The sequence below is a fragment of the Protomyctophum parallelum genome (assembly GCF_964188405.1).
Source record: "Protomyctophum parallelum genome assembly, chromosome: 1".
In the NCBI taxonomy this organism is placed as follows: Eukaryota; Metazoa; Chordata; class Actinopteri; order Myctophiformes; family Myctophidae; genus Protomyctophum; species Protomyctophum parallelum.
The window spans coordinates 4,593,617-4,612,604 of NC_139697.1; positions in this window are offsets into that span (position 1 = coordinate 4,593,617).

The following is an 18,988-nucleotide window of genomic DNA, read 5'->3' on the forward strand; positions in this document are numbered from 1 at the left end:
TGGTCTCTATACTGCCTCCCCCTGGCCAGCCGGGGCGCCTGATGGAGGGGAAAGGAACTGGTCTCTATACTGCCTCCCCCTGGCCAGCCGGGACGCCTGATGGAGGGGAAAGGAACTGGTCTCTAAACTGCCTCCCCCTGGCCAGCCGGGACGCCTGATGGAGGGGAAAGGAACTGGTCTCTAAACTGCCTCCCCCTGGCCAGCCGGGACGCCTGATGGAGGGGAAAGGAACTGGTCTCTATACTGCCTCCCCCTGGCCAGCCGGGGCGCCTGATGGAGGGGAAAGGAACTGGTCTCTATACTGCCTCCCCCTGGCCAGCCGGGGCGCCTGATGGAGGGGAAAGGAACTCGTCTCTATACTGCCTCCCCCTGGCCAGCCGGGGCGCCTGATGGAGGGGAAAGGAACTGGTCTCTATACTGCCTCCCCCTGGCCAGCCGGGGCGCCTGATGGAGGGGAAAGGAACTGGTCTCTATACTGCCTCCCCCTGGCCAGCCGGGGCGCCTGATGGAGGGGAAAGGAACTGGTCTCTAAACTGCCTCCCCCTGGCCAGCCGGGGCGCCTGATGGAGGGGAAAGGAACTGGTTGGAATAACGTGTTCCTTCCACGCGCTACGTCCAACCAGGGAAACTCCCCCCTGTCAGGTGTAAAGGAGCAACTTGGACACTCAGGCATGAAGGAAGCATGAGTTAAGTCCGTTGCTCTCCCTAGGTTGGTGGAGGGTGTGTAGAGCCCAGGATCACAGGATGATTGACACAGGGGTGAAAAATGGGTTACAAAATCGTGGGACAAAAAAATATAAATTAAAAAAAAAGAAATGTCTATGTATTTGCCAATGTGCTAATTTATATCCATAATAATAAAACTTTCCCTTAAATGAAAAAAAATGCTGCACACACAAGCTTCACACTGATTTATTTTGGCTAAAGTTACAGTATTGATTTCAATTAAATTAATCGTATCTTATCAATGCAACATGTATTGTCCATCGGCTTCATCACCCATGCATCGTGATGCATTTCGTATCACTGTTAAATGGCATCGTTACAACCCTTGTTTATTATTATTACTATTATTATTATTATAATTGTTGTTGTTGTTGTTATGATTATCAGGTACAACATTGTCCCCTACTTTGATCAGTTGGCAACCTTAAAGGGACACTTCACCCTTTTTGCAAAAAAATATATGTTAATGACGTTTAGAAGCTTTAGAACACTTTCCTGGGGGTCTTTATGTGTGTAATATGTGGTTTTAGATATTTTAGATTGTAGCAGTGAGCCCAGTGTCTCTGATGTCATGGACACTGGGCTCACTTCCTTCCTGGACTACATGTTGTCTCAGTAAGACAGCTCTCCCCCTATCCGCAAGGCGGAGCAGTGCACCAAAGAATTATGGGAATTGTAGTCCAGGAAGGTAGTGAGACCAGTGTCCATGACATCAGAGACAACAGGCTCACTGCTACAATCTAAAATAACTAAAACCACATATTACACACATAAATACCCCCAGGAAAGTGATCTAAAGCTTCTAAACGTCATTAACATACATTTTTTTTGCAAAAAGGGTGAAGTGTCCCTTTAATGCTTCACACAGAAATACATCTCTCTATTGTTCCTACTGTACATAATGCAATAATAATTGTTCCTAAAAGGACTTGAAGTGAGTACGGGTTGATCTTTTGCTCGTCATTTTGACAGTAAATATTATACAGTAATGTTGGATCGTTTTGACACCATGATGAGAGTGAACCGCTAGTTCCTTAGCAACGACTAGCAGGGACCGATCTGCTTTGTAGGAGCACTGCAATGGACTGGTTCTGGCTGTGTGTGTGTGTGTGTGTGTGTGTGTGTGTGTGTGTGTGTGTGTGTGTGTGTGTGTGTGTGTGTGTGTGTGTGTGTGTGTGTGTGTGTGTGTGTGTGTGTGTGTGTGTGTGTGTGTGCGTTTTATTGTTTTATTCAGACTAATGCCTCGGATATCAATTGTGTGCGTCTACGTAGGTCATTCATATTGTCACCTTACTCTTGAGTCTTCATATCATCAAAGGAAAGGTACTATGTTTACCCAGGGTAACCACATATAGGTATACAGCTAGACCACAGAAGACATGTAATGAAATAAATGCTTAAACATGTAGCTAGGTGTAATGTTAGAGACCACAGAAGACATGTAAATATGAAATAAATGCTTAAACATGTAGCTAGGTGTATAATGTTAGAGACCACAGAAGTGGACCTTTCAGTTAGGCCTGTTTTCTCAACTCGCTGTTTCTCTGCAAGACATTTCTCTATAAGCCATATCTCCAAAACTGGTGGGTCAAACTGAACAACCAATATGTCGATTTGAAGCTATGATTCCCTGCTTTGACACTCAGTCAAAATCAGTGTCACCACTATTAAACAAGAGTAAGTCAAGTTGCCATGTATTGCTGTACTTCAATATATCTTGATGAGAAATATTTTTTTATGGAATATTTTATATTGGGTAAAATATACCCGTGTTCAGTGATGGTGTAACAAAAAATATATTTAGTGTTCTTTTTCACTTATAAACTATAAACGACGATTTCATCAACACATAAAAACTAGACTAAAATGTTTGGAAGGGACTAGTGGAAAAGAGATCCAGTGTAAGACACAAGTCATTTTACGCTTGATTGTGCTCTGAATGAATATATATTCAAAGATTTGAATTTAAAACGTGTGCTCTGAAAGAATATATATTCAAAGATTTGAATTTAAAACGTGAGCTCTGAACGAATATATATTCAAAGATTTGAATTTAAAACGTGTGCTCTGAAAGAATATATATTCAAAGATTTGAATTTAAAACGTGTGCTCTGAAAGAATATATATTCAAAGATTTGAATTTAAAACGTGTGCTCTGAAAGAATATATATTCAAAGATTTGAATTTAAAACGTGTGCTCTGAAAGAATATATATTCAAAGATTTGAATTTAAAACGTGTGCTCTGAAAGAATATATATTCAAAGATTTGAATTTAAAACGTGTGCTCTGAAAGAATATATATTCAAAGATTTGCGCCACATTTTCACCCCCCAAAAAATAGCAGATACAGTATGTGCTACATCTACATAAATTGCTAACTCATACATCTGCAACACATTCTCACTAACAAAATGCTACATTATTAATCTAAATGACAGCCTTTGATACGCCTGTAAGGTCGTCGAGGTTACAGTGCAAGTGCAACAGCAGAGCAGTGGGTGTGGCTTTTCTGGCACCACTGAAAAATCTGCCATTAAAGGACCACTTCACCACTTTTCAACCTATCTTCATATAATAGGTCCTCACTAATAATCATGATAAAATGGCACGATCAATCTGTGTCTCATAGGAGGACTGTGGGCTTCCAGTGACATCATCATTAGGCAGATTATTTTTTAAACAAGATTTTTTTACAAAAATGTTTAGATTTTCATTATCGTGAGAACGATGGCATCCATTTTCGCATTGCAACTTTTCAGGACTAGAAAGCCTGCCGTTTCTATTAGCTTGTATTCCCCATCGATGATGTCACTGGACGGTTTCTGAACTGCCCACAGCCCTCCTATGAGACACAGACCGAGTAGAAAATAATTGCGCCATTTCTTTCATGATTATTAGTGAGGACCTATTATATGAAGATAGGTTGAAAAGTGGTGAAGTGGTCCTTTATTATGTTTGTACATTTCTATGGGGGGAAAATATGAATATATATAAAAGAAAACACGCCCCCTTTTATATTCCCTCGACGACCTTACAGGCGTAGCAAAGGCTACACTTATGTCATTTAGATTCATAATTTAGCATTTTGTTAGATTGATCAGTTTACTGTATATACAGTAGAACAGGGGTGGGCAACTTTGACGATGGAGAGGGCCACTATATTTCCACACTCACTCCAGAGGGGCTACACAGTGCGTATTACTGTCGTAGCAAAATTAGCCGATCTACAAGCTCAAAATGCGTGGCAATGTGACGTGCTTTAGAGCTTGTAGATCGGCTATTTTTTTGCTATATTTGAATTGAAAACCTGAATAATGTTTTGCTATTTTTTTAATTGGAATGCTGAAAATTAACCTTTTTATTGAATTTCAAATGCATTTAGTTATAGTCATGTTAACTTTATGAACTGTTAACAAAACTACATTGGACACAAAAAGACAATAACATGTTAATACTATTACTAGTCATTAAGTACTAGTCGTTTAATACTAGTCATGAAGTAATTAAAGCGGGTTTGGAATTGTAAACAGCTGAAATCAATACTACATCAGTATTCTGATATTAACATGTGGACCGCATTATGTGAAGGTGGGGGCCGAATATGGCCCCCGGGCCGCCAGTTGCCCACCCCTGATGTAGACTAGCACATATCACTCTATAATGTATACTATACTCATAGCTTCACTGTACATACAGTATATCGTTAGCCTCATAGGATAAATGCCTAAGTCATTTTTTGGCGAAATTGAGATTTCTGCATACAGGTGATCTCCTGGGGCTGCTGCATCGTTCTGGATCATCGCCTATGTCCTCAGCCAATCACAAAGCTCACAATCTTCAAAAATGATGATCTGCCTAAGTCACTTGTGTGATTTGAGCATTTTTACGTTGCCGCCTAACTCACTTTGTGTGACTTGGGCATTTTTACATTGCATACACAGCAAACAACAGTTACTCTAATAGACCCCCAGGTGTTTAGTATGGAGTTAACATTACTCTAACAGACCCCCAGGTGTTTAGTATGGAGTTAACATTACTCTAATAGACCCCCAGGTGTTTAGTATGGAGTTAACATTACTCTAATAGACCCCAGGTGTTTAGTATGGAGTTAACATCACTCTAATAGACCCCCAGGTGTTTAGTATGTAGTTAACATTACTCTAACAGACCCCCAGGTGTTTAGTATGGAGTTAACATTACTCTAACAGACCCCCAGGTGTTTAGTATGGAGTTAACATCACTCTAATAGACCCCCAGGTGTTTAGTATGGAGTTAACATTACTCTAATAGACCCCCAGGTGTTTAGTATGGAGTTAACATTACTCTAATAGACCCCCAGGTGTTTAGTATGGAGTTAACATCACTCTAATAGACCCCCAGGTGTTTAGTATGGAGTTAACATCACTCTAATAGACCCCCAGGTGTTTAGTATGGAGTTAACATCACTCTAATAGACCCCCAGGTGTTTAGTATGGAGTTAACATCACTCTAATAGACCCCCAGGTGTTCTGTATGGAGTTAACATTACTCTAACAGACCCCCAGGTGTTTAGTATGGAGTTAACATTACTCTAATAGACCCCCAGGTGTTTAGTATGGAGTTAACATCACTCTAATAGACCCCCAGGTGTTTAGTATGGAGTTAACATCACTCTAATAGACCCCCAGGTGTTTAGTATGGAGTTAACATCACTCTAATAGACCCCCAGGTGTTTAGTATGGAGTTAACATCACTCTAATAGACCCCCAGGTGTTTAGTATGGAGTTAACATTACTCTAATAGACCCCCAGGTGTTTAGTATGGAGTTAACATTACTCTAATAGACCCCCAGGTGTTTAGTATGGTAACATCACTCTAATAGACCCCCAGGTGTTTAGTATGGAGTTAACATCACTCTAATAGACCCCCAGGTGTTTAGTATGGAGTTAACATCACTCTAATAGACCCCCAGGTGTTTAGTATGGAGTTAACATTACTCTAATAGACCCCCAGGTGTTTAGTATGGAGTTAACATCACTCTAATAGACCCCCAGGTGTTTAGTAGACATGTATTAAAAAATGCCTAAGTCACAGATTATTTTCTTGAAAATGGCCTAAGTCACTTTTTTTTGTTATGGAATGACTCTCATGTTTATCTTTTTGTAAAAAACATTTTGTTAACCCCTCAGGAAACCATTGTAAAAATCTGCATTAAAAACTCTTACATACTTGCGAGAAAATGTGTTTTTCCTTATTATCCGAAAATCATAAAAAATGACTTATGCATTTATCCTATGAGGCTAACGATATATTCTACTGTATACAGATATTAGGTTCTTAGTTTGTTTAGGATTATTGATGACAATTTATATGTATTTCATGTATTACCATGTGTTGTTCTTGCTTACTGTAAATCGCTCTGGATTATCGTTACTATAGATTATTTAGCGTCTGCTAAATAGTAAATTGTGTGCCCTATATAGTGTATTTAAAGGAGAATTCCATGCTAGAAGGCTTTCTTAGCTTATTTCCATCGCTCAAAATAACAATTATTTTGTATATATATCCTCTCTTCATAATGTAAATAATATCCCAAGCGGCACACTTTACTACTTAATTCGATGGAAATAAGCGAATTAGCACAACAGCCCATAGCCCCATTCAATTACCATTCAATTCAATGCAATTCATTTAGGGCTTATGGTAGGGGAAATAGCCAATAAGGGGTTTTTGCACAAAATAACACCTGGACCTCTTTGGTGGGGACGTAACAACTACAAATAACACCTGGACCTCTTTGGTGGGGACATAATGTAACTACAAATAACACCTGGACCTCTTTGGTGGGGACGTAACAACTACAAAGAAAGGTAAGAAAGCATTCTAGCATGGAATTCTCCTTTAAAGACCTGTAAGCCTCAGACAAGGACAACTCGGATGGTGACAACATCACGACAATAATAAAAAATGTTTGGGCTGAACAAACAATTACAAAGAAGAAGAAAATGGCAGGGTACAACACACTTTTTGTTGTTTTTCTTCTTTCTAATTACAAAGAACAAAGAATTGTGTTTATTGTCATGATTTGTACCGTCCGAGTTGGCTTTAAACAAGGCTTAAAATGTTCTGGGCGGGAACTCATTTGGGTGTTTTAAGCATTATGTTATACTTTCGCTATTGAAAAATAGCAGATCTACAAGCTCGTAGCTTTGAGCACTTGGAAAAGCGCTATAAAAATGCAATTAATTATATATATATATATATATATATATATATATATATATATATATATATATATATATATATATAAGCATTCAATAAACCAACGACCTATAACCATTCAATATAAACCAACAGTGATGTCTTGGAATCAATTCTATGACGTGGTAGACGGATGCTTTGATTGGTTGAATACTTTAATAACAGCTTGCAAAACACTAGGCTACAGCGGTGAAGTTACTGTACAACAATGCTAAAAAAGAAAAGGATAACACTGTTGTGGTCCTACAGTATATGTATTCAATTCATCAAGACTTATCGGGGAGGGTTGGAGGTGTTGTTGAGTCGACTCCCTCTCTGGCTTCAGGAGAACAGGAGGGTTGGAGGTGTTGTTGAGTCGACTCCCTCTCTGGCTTCAGGAGAACAGGAGGGTTGGAGGTGTTGTTGAGTCGACTCCCTCTCTGGCTTCAGGAGAACAGGAGGGTTGGAGGCGTTGTTGAGTCGACTCCCTCTCTGGCTTCAGGAGAACAGGAGGGTTGGAGGTGTTGTTGAGTCGACTCCCTCTCTGGCTTCAGGAGAACAGGAGGGTTGGAGGTGTTGTTGAGTCGACTCCCTCTCTGGCTTCAGGAGAACAGGAGGGTTGGAGGTGTTGTTGAGTCGACTCCCTCTCTGGCTTCAGGAGAACAGGAGGGTTGGAGGTGTTGTTGAGTCGACTCCCTCTCTGGCTTCAGGAGAACAGGAGGGTTGGAGGCGTTGTTGAGTCGACTCCCTCTCTGGCTTCAGGAGAACAGGAGGGTTGGAGGTGTTGTTGAGTCGACTCCCTCTCTGGCTTCAGGAGAACAGGAGGGTTGGAGGTGTTGTTGAGTCGACTCCCTCTCTGGCTTCAGGAGAACAGGAGGGTTGGAGGCGTTGTTGAGTCGACTCCCTCTCTGGCTTCAGGAGGACAGTCTCAGTGACTCAGTGGCTGTCGTCTCAGTGGCTGTCGTCTCAGTGGCTGTCGTCTCAGTGGCTGCCGTCTCAGTGGTAGATGGTAAATGGTAAATGGTGCATTTATATAGCGCCTTTATCCAAGGCGCTTTACAGAGATTGTGCATTACATTCACCCATTCACACACACACATTCATACACCGATGGCAGCGGAAACCATGCAAGGCACCAACTAGCACATCGGGAGCAATTAGGGGTTCAGTGTCTCACTCTACCCCTGAGCCACCGCCGCCCCCCCTCAGTGGCTGTCGTATCAGTGGCTGTCGTCTCAGTGGCTGTCGTATCGGTGGCTGTCGTCTCGGTGGCTGTCGTATCGGTGGCTGTCGTATCAGTGGCTGTCGTATCGGTGGCTGTCGTATCGGTGGCTGTCGTCTCAGTGGCTGTCGTATCGGTGGCTGTCGTATCGGTGGCTGTCGTATCGGTGGCTGCCGTCTCAGTGGCTGTCGTATCGGTGGCTGTCGTATCAGTGGCTGTCGTCTCAGTGGCTGTCGTATCGGTGGCTGTCGTATCGGTGGCTGTCGTATCAGTGGCTGTCGTCTCAGTGGCTGTCGTATCGGTGGCTGTCGTATCGGTGGCTGTCGTATCGGTGGCTGTCGTATCGGTGGCTGTCGTCTCAGTGGCTGTCGTATCGGTGGCTGTCGTATCGGTGGCTGTCGTATCGGTGGCTGTCGTATCAGTGGCTGTCGTATCGGTGGCTGTCGTATCGGTGGCTGTCGTCTCAGTGGCTGTCGTATCGGTGGCTGTCGTATCGGTGGCTGTCGTATCGGTGGCTGCCGTCTCAGTGGCTGTCGTATCGGTGGCTGTCGTATCAGTGGCTGTCGTCTCAGTGGCTGTCGTATCGGTGGCTGTCGTATCGGTGGCTGTCGTATCAGTGGCTGTCGTCTCAGTGGCTGTCGTATCGGTGGCTGTCGTATCGGTGGCTGTCGTATCGGTGGCTGTCGTATCGGTGGCTGTCGTCTCAGTGGCTGTCGTATCGGTGGCTGTCGTATCGGTGGCTGTCGTATCGGTGGCTGTCGTATCGGTGGCTGTCGTATCAGTGGCTGTCGTCTCAGTGGCTGCCGTCACAGTGGCTGTCGTATCAGTGGCTGTCGTCTCAGTGGCTGTCGTATCAGTGGCTGTCGTCTCAGTGGCTGTCGTATCGGTGGCTGTCGTATCAGTGGCTGTCGTATCGGTGGCTGTCGTCTCAGTGGCTGTCGTATCGGTGGCTGTCGTCTCAGTGGCTGTCGTATCGGTGGCTGTCGTATCGGTGGCTGTCGTCTCAGTGGCTGTCGTATCAGTGGCTGTCGTATCAGTGGCTGTCGTATCGGTGGCTGTCGTATCAGTGGCTGTCGTCTCAGTGGCTGTCGTATCAGTGGCTGTCGTATCAGTGGCTGTCGTATCGGTGGCTGTCGTATCGGTGGCTGTCGTATCAGTGGCTGTCGTATCAGTGGCTGCCGTCACAGTGGCTGTCGTATCAGTGGCTGTCGTATCAGTGGCTGTCGTCTCAGTGGCTGTCGTATCGGTGGCTGTCGTATCGGTGGCTGTCGTATCGGTGGCTGTCGTCTCGGTGGCTGTCGTCTCAGTGGCTGCCGTCACAGTGGCTGTCGTATCAGTGGCTGTCGTATCGGTGGCTGTCGTATCGGTGGCTGCCGTCACAGTGGCTGTCGTATCAGTGGCTGTCGTATCAGTGGCTGTCGTATCAGTGGCTGTCGTATCAGTGGCTGTCGTATCAGTGGCTGTCGTATCAGTGGCTGTCGTATCAGTGGCTGTCGTATCGGTGGCTGTCGTATCGGTGGCTGTCGTATCGGTGGCTGTCGTATCGGTGGCTGTCGTATCAGTGGCTGTCGTATCAGTGGCTGTCGTCTCAGTGGCTGTCGTATCAGTGGCTGTCGTATCGGTGGCTGTCGTCTCAGTGGCTGCCGTCACAGTGGCTGTCGTATCAGTGGCTGTCGTATCGGTGGCTGTCGTATCGGTGGCTGTCGTATCAGTGGCTGTCGTATCAGTGGCTGTCGTATCGGTGGCTGTCGTATCGGTGGCTGTCGTCTCAGTGGCTGCCGTCACAGTGGCTGTCGTATCAGTGGCTGCCGTCACAGTGGCTGTCGTATCGGTGGCTGTCGTATCGGTGGCTGTCGTATCGGTGGCTGTCGTATCGGTGGCTGTCGTATCGGTGGCTGTCGTATCAGTGGCTGTCGTCTCAGTGGCTGTCGTATCGGTGGCTGTCGTATCGGTGGCTGTCGTATCGGTGGCTGTCGTATCAGTGGCTGTCGTATCGGTGGCTGTCGTATCGGTGGCTGTCGTATCGGTGGCTGTCGTATCGGTGGCTGTCGTATCGGTGGCTGTCGTATCGGTGGCTGTCGTATCGGTGGCTGTCGTATCGGTGGCTGTCGTATCGGTGGCTGTCGTATCGGTGGCTGTCGTATCGGTGGCTGTCGTATCGGTGGCTGTCGTATCGGTGGCTGTCGTATCGGTGGCTGTCGTATCGGTGGCTGTCGTATCGGTGGCTGTCGTATCGGTGGCTGTCGTATCGGTGGCTGTCGTATCGGTGGCTGTCGTATCAGTGGCTGCCGTCTCAGTGGCTGTCGTATCGGTGGCTGTCGTATCGGTGGCTGTCGTATCGGTGGCTGTCGTATCGGTGGCTGTCGTATCGGTGGCTGTCGTATCGGTGGCTGTCGTATCGGTGGCTGTCGTATCGGTGGCTGTCGTATCGGTGGCTGTCGTATCGGTGGCTGCCGTCTCAGTGGCTGTCGTATCGGTGGCTGTCGTATCGGTGGCTGTCGTATCGGTGGCTGTCGTATCGGTGGCTGTCGTATCGGTGGCTGTCGTATCGGTGGCTGTCGTATCGGTGGCTGTCGTATCGGTGGCTGTCGTATCAGTGGCTGTCGTATCGGTGGCTGTCGCATCAGTGGCTGTCGTATCGGTGGCTGTCGTATCGGTGGCTGTCGTATCAGTGGCTGTCGTATCGGTGGCTGTCGTATCGGTGGCTGTCGTATCGGTGGCTGTCGTATCGGTGGCTGTCGTATCGGTGGCTGTCGTATCAGTGGCTGTCGTCTCAGTGGCTGTCGTATCGGTGGCTGTCGTATCGGTGGCTGTCGTATCGGTGGCTGTCGTATCAGTGGCTGTCGTATCGGTGGCTGTCGTATCGGTGGCTGTCGTATCAGTGGCTGTCGTATCGGTGGCTGTCGTATCGGTGGCTGTCGTATCGGTGGCTGTCGTATCGGTGGCTGTCGTATCGGTGGCTGTCGTATCGGTGGCTGTCGTATCGGTGGCTGTCGTATCGGTGGCTGTCGTATCAGTGGCTGTCGTATCGGTGGCTGTCGTATCGGTGGCTGTCGTATCGGTGGCTGTCGTATCGGTGGCTGTCGTATCGGTGGCTGTCGTATCGGTGGCTGTCGTATCGGTGGCTGTCGTATCGGTGGCTGTCGTATCAGTGGCTGCCGTCTCAGTGGCTGTCGTATCGGTGGCTGTCGTATCGGTGGCTGTCGTATCGGTGGCTGTCGTATCGGTGGCTGTCGTATCGGTGGCTGTCGTATCGGTGGCTGTCGTATCGGTGGCTGTCGTATCGGTGGCTGTCGTATCGGTGGCTGTCGTATCGGTGGCTGCCGTCTCAGTGGCTGTCGTATCGGTGGCTGTCGTATCGGTGGCTGTCGTATCGGTGGCTGTCGTATCGGTGGCTGTCGTATCGGTGGCTGTCGTATCGGTGGCTGTCGTATCGGTGGCTGTCGTATCGGTGGCTGTCGTATCGGTGGCTGTCGTATCGGTGGCTGTCGTATCGGTGGCTGTCGTATCGGTGGCTGTCGTATCAGTGGCTGTCGTATCAGTGGCTGCCGTCACAGTGGGTGTCGTCTCAGTGGGTGCCTGTGATGAAAAATATTCATAGAATAAATAAAATATATGAAAGACAAGAATTGACTTTACTTTTATATAAATCATTACTATAAAAATCATACTTTTTATTTTTGGAATGCTGAACTAATCCATAACCTTTATTTGCTATATAGGCGAGTAAATCTATGAAAAAAAAGCACCTTACCCTAAAGAAATTGCAACAAAAGGTTTCTCAACAGATTTTTGTAGTATTAGATGTCCCTAATAACATACTAAAAGTTTACCAAAGTTTGATCACCCGAAAGGTGTTATTTTCAAGATGGCGTCCAAGATGGCCTAAAAACCATTCAAATAGCCTAACTCCTTCATTATTCATCCTAGACATGTACTTTTTGTGTCTAACCCTATGTTTTTGGGGTCTAGGAGTCCATTGAACTTGTTCAAATTGCAGAGATACAATTAGATAATTGTGAAATCCAATATTGTGTTTGTGACTCTGTTAAAACCCTCTGAAATAGTCACCAGTTTCAAGTTAACTAAACTAAATATTTAATAAATGTCTGAATATTTATATATTTTTTGGAATAAGGTTTCAAGATATCCTCAAAACACAACAAAACTAATAGTCACAATTTTCAGTAATTCAGAAGGTTGTGGCAGAGAATATTGTCAGTTGATAGATAATAGCCTACATGATTGCAATATTGAAACGTTTTGGATAGCTTGGTGGATAAACTTTGGCTCAAACTACTGTAAATAATTCATCATTATACACCCCACCCAAAACTAATTTCTTGCATTATAGAGCGTCGCAGTCCCGCCCCCTTTCATGACGACGCCAGGCCCAGGAAATAATTCCCAATGCATTTTTCCCATAGACATTTCGAAACGTATTTATTGAAAGACATTATAAGCGTCGTACAAAGCCAACTCTTGTCGTGACAAATCATGACAACAAACACAATATTTTGGACCAAACAAATAATTACAAAGAAGAAAAACAACAAGTGTTGTAATCTGCTGTTCTTTTCTACTTTCTAATTCTTTGTTTGGCCCAAAACATTGTGTTTAATATCATGATTTGTCACGACAAGAGTTGGCTTTGTCCACAGCGTAAACGTCTTTAAATAAATACTTTTTGAAAAGTCTATGAGCAAAATGAACGGTGATTTCTTCTCCGTCTCTCTCGAGGGGGCGGGACTGCGACGCTCTACTTACTCTTAGTGCAGAGTAGTCAGAACCTAAGTCTCTACCGGGTGCAGAGGGGAGTATGATAGGTGGGGTTGGGTGAGAAGGTAAAGGGGGGTCCGGTCTAGAGTTTAGTGGGCCTAGGGTTCCCCTCAGGTGGGTACAGGGGAGTATGGGGAGTGAGGTGTCACTGGATTTCTCCCTGGGGACTTGGAGTACAGAAGAGCAAAGTTAAGAAGACCCTCATGGTCTTCTCCTCTATGCATGTCCGAGGTGGCTCATACAGTACATGTCCCATTAAAGCTATGGGGCACTAATAATGAATATATTCCTTATTGTTATGGTATCAAAATAAATCTCCTGAAAGCTTCAACAGAATGTGAATTGTGTATAGGTGGCTCATACAGTACATGTCCCATTAAAGCTATGGGGCACTTGAGAGCTTGAGAGATTGGGGCTTGTCTGTCCCTGTGGTGGTAGTTCTAAGACCTCCATGTTGTGATATTGATTAATATGGGGGGTGGGTTCAATTAATCGATTATTAATCGGCAGAGCTGTCGAGTGTCGACTATTGTCAACATATTCCCCAATTTCCACTGAGATTATGGGGTGAATGAATGTGGCCAGACCCATCTTCTCTTTCTGTCATAGTGACATAATATTGTCCTGCATCAGATCATGTCCAAATCAGGTTCTCCAATCTCCAGTAGCCTCTTCAGTTTTTTGAAGATGTTTTGAGTGGTGCAACCACTCCCTTACGGAGCTATGTGTGTGGCTGGCTGGGTCTGAGCACTATGTGTGTGGCTTGCTGGGTCTGAGCACTATGTGTGTGGCTTGCTGGCTGGCTGGGTCTGAGCACTATGTGTGTGGCTGGCTGGGTCTGAGCACTATGTGTGTGGCTGGCTGGCTGGCTGGGTCTGAGCACTATGTGTGTGGCTGGCTGGCTGGCTGGCTGGGTCTGAGCATAGATAGATAGATAGATATTATAGCAGTGACTGACTGAGTCATCGAGCGTGCGTCCGCAACTGGTTGTGGCCCCCATCAAGTGACCTTTTGACCAATGCGGCCCTCGCCCCAAGTTGAGTTCGACACCCCTGCTCTAGGCCCATGAGGGGCCATTTCTCTCCACTGTATCCCCACTGAGGAGTCCATCTTCCCCATAGACCAGACAAGTGGCCATTTGGTTCTACTGACTGAGTGTGTTTGCTGCAAAGACACTCAGCGTTGTGAGCTTTTATAGATTGCCTATTTTTACAATGTTTGTCCCGGCCCACAGTTTGGGAAACACTACCCTTATAGGGGACTTATTTGTATTATTATTATTGCCAGACACCCTTACCAAAAAAAGGGCAGACATTTCTCTGTAAATTTATTCCATGATTTGTGTAATATTCCCATGCAGTCTATCACTTGGCAGCCATGCTTTTACAAATGTCACATGACAGTACCACCCAGTAATAATGAATATATTCCTTATTGTTATGGTATCAAAATAAATCTCCTGAAAGCTTCAACAGAATGTGAATTGTGTATAGGTGATGAATTCACCTATACAGCAGTACGGCATTATAGAAAAGAGAAATGTCCTATTACACTGTTATAACCTTATAAACAATTGCTTTAATATATCATTGTACTTTTATATAATTTATATATGCTAATTGGATTCCTAGATAACCAAGACATAGGGTTAGACATCAAAAAAAAAATTCTAGGATGAATAATGGAGGAGTAATGGTATTTTAAGAACTGGCGGCGGCCATCTTGAAAATAACACCTTTCGGGTGGTCAAACTTTGGTAAACTTTTAGTATGTACCTCATACATACAACACCGTAAAGCCTTTCATTCCTTCTCCGTCACGACGTACGCATTGGTTCATAGTCTGCCTTAGTTCATAGTTCACAACTTCACATTAAAGGAGAATTCCATACTAAAAGGCTTTCTTACCTTTATTTGTAGTTGTTACGTCCCCACCAAAGAGGTCCAGGTGTTATTTGTAGTTGTTACGTCCCCACCAAAGAGGTCCAGGTGTTATTTTGTGCAAAAGCTCCTTATTGGCTATTTCCCCTACCATAAGCCCTCAATGAATTGCATTGAATTGAATGGGAATTGAATGGGGCTATGGGGTGTTTCCATTGCTCAAAATTATAATTTCTTTGTATATATCCTCTCTTCATAATGTAAATATTATTTATTTATTATTAAGCGGCACACTTTACTACTTCTTTCAATGGAAATAAGCGAACTAGCATAACACCCCATAGCCCCATTCAATTCCCATTCAATGCAATGCAATTCATTGAGGGCTTATGGTAGAGGAAATAGCCAATAAGGACTTTTTACACAAAAAAACACCTGGACCTCTTTGGTGGGGACGTAACAACTACAAAGAAACACCTGGACCTCTTTGGTGGGGACGTAACAACTACAAAGAAACACCTGGACCTCTTTGGTGGGGACGTAACAACTACAAATAACACCTGGACCTCTTTGGTGGGGACGTAACAACTACAAAGAAAGGTAAGAAAGATAAGAAAGCATTCTAGCATGGAATTCTCCTTTAACCTGGCTGTGTTGACTGCATTTTCGGAGGTTCAGAAACCCGTCCCACCAGTGACATCATCGTTAGGCAGAGATTACAAAATATATATATTTAGATTTGTATTATCGTGAGAACAACTTTTCAGGAATATAAAGCCTGCCATTTCTATTAGCTTGAAAGTCCACATCGATGATGTCACTGGTGGACAGGTTTCACTCATTGTGCAGAAAGTCATAATTTCAAATTTTCAAAGTTTTCAAACAATCTTTTGAAAATAGCAGATCTACAAGCTCACAATGAGTTGCATTGCGAGCTTGTTGATCGGCTGAAATGGTTAGTCCTCCCGTATGTTTTGTGATAATAATAAAATAAATCTACAGTAACTCAAGTAAACATATAGTGAAGTAAAAGTACAATATTTGGCTCTGAGATGTTAGTGGAGTAGAAGTAAAAGTATTGGAAATTGGAAATACTCAAGTAAACTACAAATACCTCACAATTGTACTTAAATATGGAGTGCCATGGTTTTTCGCCCCTAAAACATGATCATCAGGTACTATTGTTTTTGTATGTGGCCAAAGACACTGGTTGATTAAAGGGATAGTTCAGATTTTTTTAACTTAAAGATGGAGTGCCACAATTTTTGTATTTTTCCAGTTTTGCATGTGTCTGTGAGGTGACAGTACTTCATTAGACAACCTGGAGTCGTTTTTATGTGCAATGGTGTATTAACTTTGTATTTAGGGTTCTTCTTCCTGGAGAATAAACCCTTGACAGTCAAACGGGCCAATGAAGTAAACGGTAATATAGTGACACCACACTATTTTTTAAATATTAGTGCAATCACGGCACTCCATCTTAAAAGTAAAAAGTACAGAACTTTTATCTGATTTTCCCACCACTGACTGTGTGTTGCGCTTTGCCTTACCTGCATTTCACTGCATCTCGTTCCATGTATATTCCTAATGGTGTTGCAAATGCTCTTTTCATCTTCCGTCATGTTACCGTACCCGTACTGCAGGTCAGTAGTTATCGCTATAATATTAACCTGAGAGCCCAGAGCTGAGAGAGAGAGAGAGAGAGAGAGAGAGAGAGAGAGAGAGAGAGAGAGAGAGAGAGACAGGAGAGGCGAGGAGGGAGAATGTGTCAAGGTTTAGTTATAGGGCTTCAAATCAGTGTCACCATTATTATATTTTATATTTATTTTGGGACATTTCACCGCTGGTAGAAACTCAATGTTAAGAGTATTTGTAATAGATATCAGTAGGCTAATCACAATTAGAAATGTGCACCACCAATGGCCAGAAACATGATGAAGTCTGTGTGTTTGACTAGAGAGGGTTTGACTAGAGAGGCTTTGACTATAGAGGCTTTGACTATAGAGGGTTTGACTATAGAGGGTTTGACTAGAGAGGGTTTGACTATAGAGGGTTTGACTAGAGAGGGTTTGACTATAGAGGGTTTGACTATAGAGGGTTTGACTATAGAGGGTTTGACTGGATTGCTGAATTCCTACAATGCCAATAAAGGGCCTCGCAAACAGATTTAAGTACATTTTGATGCCAATACTTTTACTCAATTACATTTTCAATTCCGTACTTTTACTTTAAACGAAGTACTTCTAAATTGCAGTATAGGTACTCTTACTTAAGTAAAACAATTGAGTATTTTTTCCACCACTGAATACAAGTACCTCAAAATTGTACTTAAGTAGGCTACAGTACTCGAGCACATGCACTTAGTTACTTTAGACCACAGGCCATAATGATGAAGACTAGCTGTGTGAAATCAAACAAACTCACATCATAGACCTAAAAACAAATAATAATAATACCTACATGCATCAAGAGAGATGAGATCGCAGCACTTCCCGTTGATGTGCACTCCTCCCAGACACTTTCTCTGGATGCATTTCCCGTCCACAACGAGGGGACACCTGCCGGTGCACGCTCCACCCACGAGCTCCGTGAGACACGGCACGCAGTGTCCATTGTCCAACTCTGCGCCCTTCACATCTGAACACGGCTCGCACTGTCCACCCATCAGCAGCTTGCCTTTGGGACAGACGCACTGTCCGTCGTTCAGCTCTTTGCCTCCAGGACACGCGCACTGTCCTTCGACCAACACTGCGCCCTTCACATATGGACACGGGTAGCACTGTTCACCGCTCAGCTGTACCTCTCCTCGACACACGCACCGTCCATTGACGGCGTCCACCTCCGTGCCGTACACATTTGAACACGGCTCGCACTGTTCATAGAACATCAGTTTGCCTTCGGGACACTCGCACTCTCCACCGATCAGCTCTTTGCCTCCGGTACACTTGCACTCTCCAAGGATCAGCAGCGTGCCTTTGGGACACTCGCACTGTCCACCCATCAGCTCTTTGCCTCCGGGACACTTGCACTCTCCACCGATCAGCTCTTTGCCTCCGGTACACTTGCACTCTCCAAGGATCAGCAGCGTGCCTTTGGGACACTCGCACTGTCCACCCATCAGCTCTTTGACTCCGGGACACTTGCACTCTCCACCGATCAGCACTGTGGCTCCGGGACACCGGCACCATCCATCGACATACAGTGCACTGCCAATCATGACCAGCTCTGCGCCAGGCACATCTGAACACTGCACGCACTGTGTACCGATCGGCCTTTTGTTACCGGGACACTTGCACCACAGACTATATACCGTGGCCATAAATGCGCCGTTCACATTTGAACACGGCACGCACTGTGCACCGATCAGCATTGTGTTAGTGGGACACTCGCACAATCTATATTTCGTGTTCATGTATGCGTCGGTCACATCTGAACACGGCACGCACTGTCCACCGACCTCCATTTGGCCATAGGGACACTCGCACACTTCACCCGTTATCACTTTGCCTCCGAAACACGAGCAATGTCCATCGGCGTCCAACTCTGCACCGATCCAATACCAACACGGGAGGCACTGTCCGTTGACCTCCAAGCCTCCGTCACAATACTTCACGGTCCATGAACACTGTCCGCCGTCCAGGGCGAACCCAGCGAGGAGAGTGAGAAGCAGGAACATGATCAGCTCCTCTGTGTTCAGGAGATCCTCTCTCTCTGGTGGTGGGGATGGATTCAGTGTTCAGGAGATCCTCTCTCTCTGGTGGTGGGGATGTATTCAGTGTTCAGGAGATCCTCTCTCTCTGGTGGTGGGGATGGATTCAGTGTTCAGGAGATCCTCTCTCTCTGGTGGTGGGGATGGATTCAGTGTTCAGGAGATCCTCTCTCTCTGGTGGTGGGGATGGATTCAGTGTTCAGGAGATCCTCTCTCTCTGGTGGTGGGGATGTATTCAGTGTTCAGGAGATCCTCTCTCTCTGGTGGTGGGGATGGATTCAGTGTTCAGGAGATCCTCTCTCTCTGGTGGTGGGGATGGATTCAGTGTTCAGGAGATCCTCTCTCTCTGGTGGTGGGGATGGATTCAGTGTTCAGGAGATCCTCTCTCTCTGGTGGTGGGGATGGATTCAGTGTTCAGGAGATCCTCTCTCTCTGGTGGTGGGGATGGATTC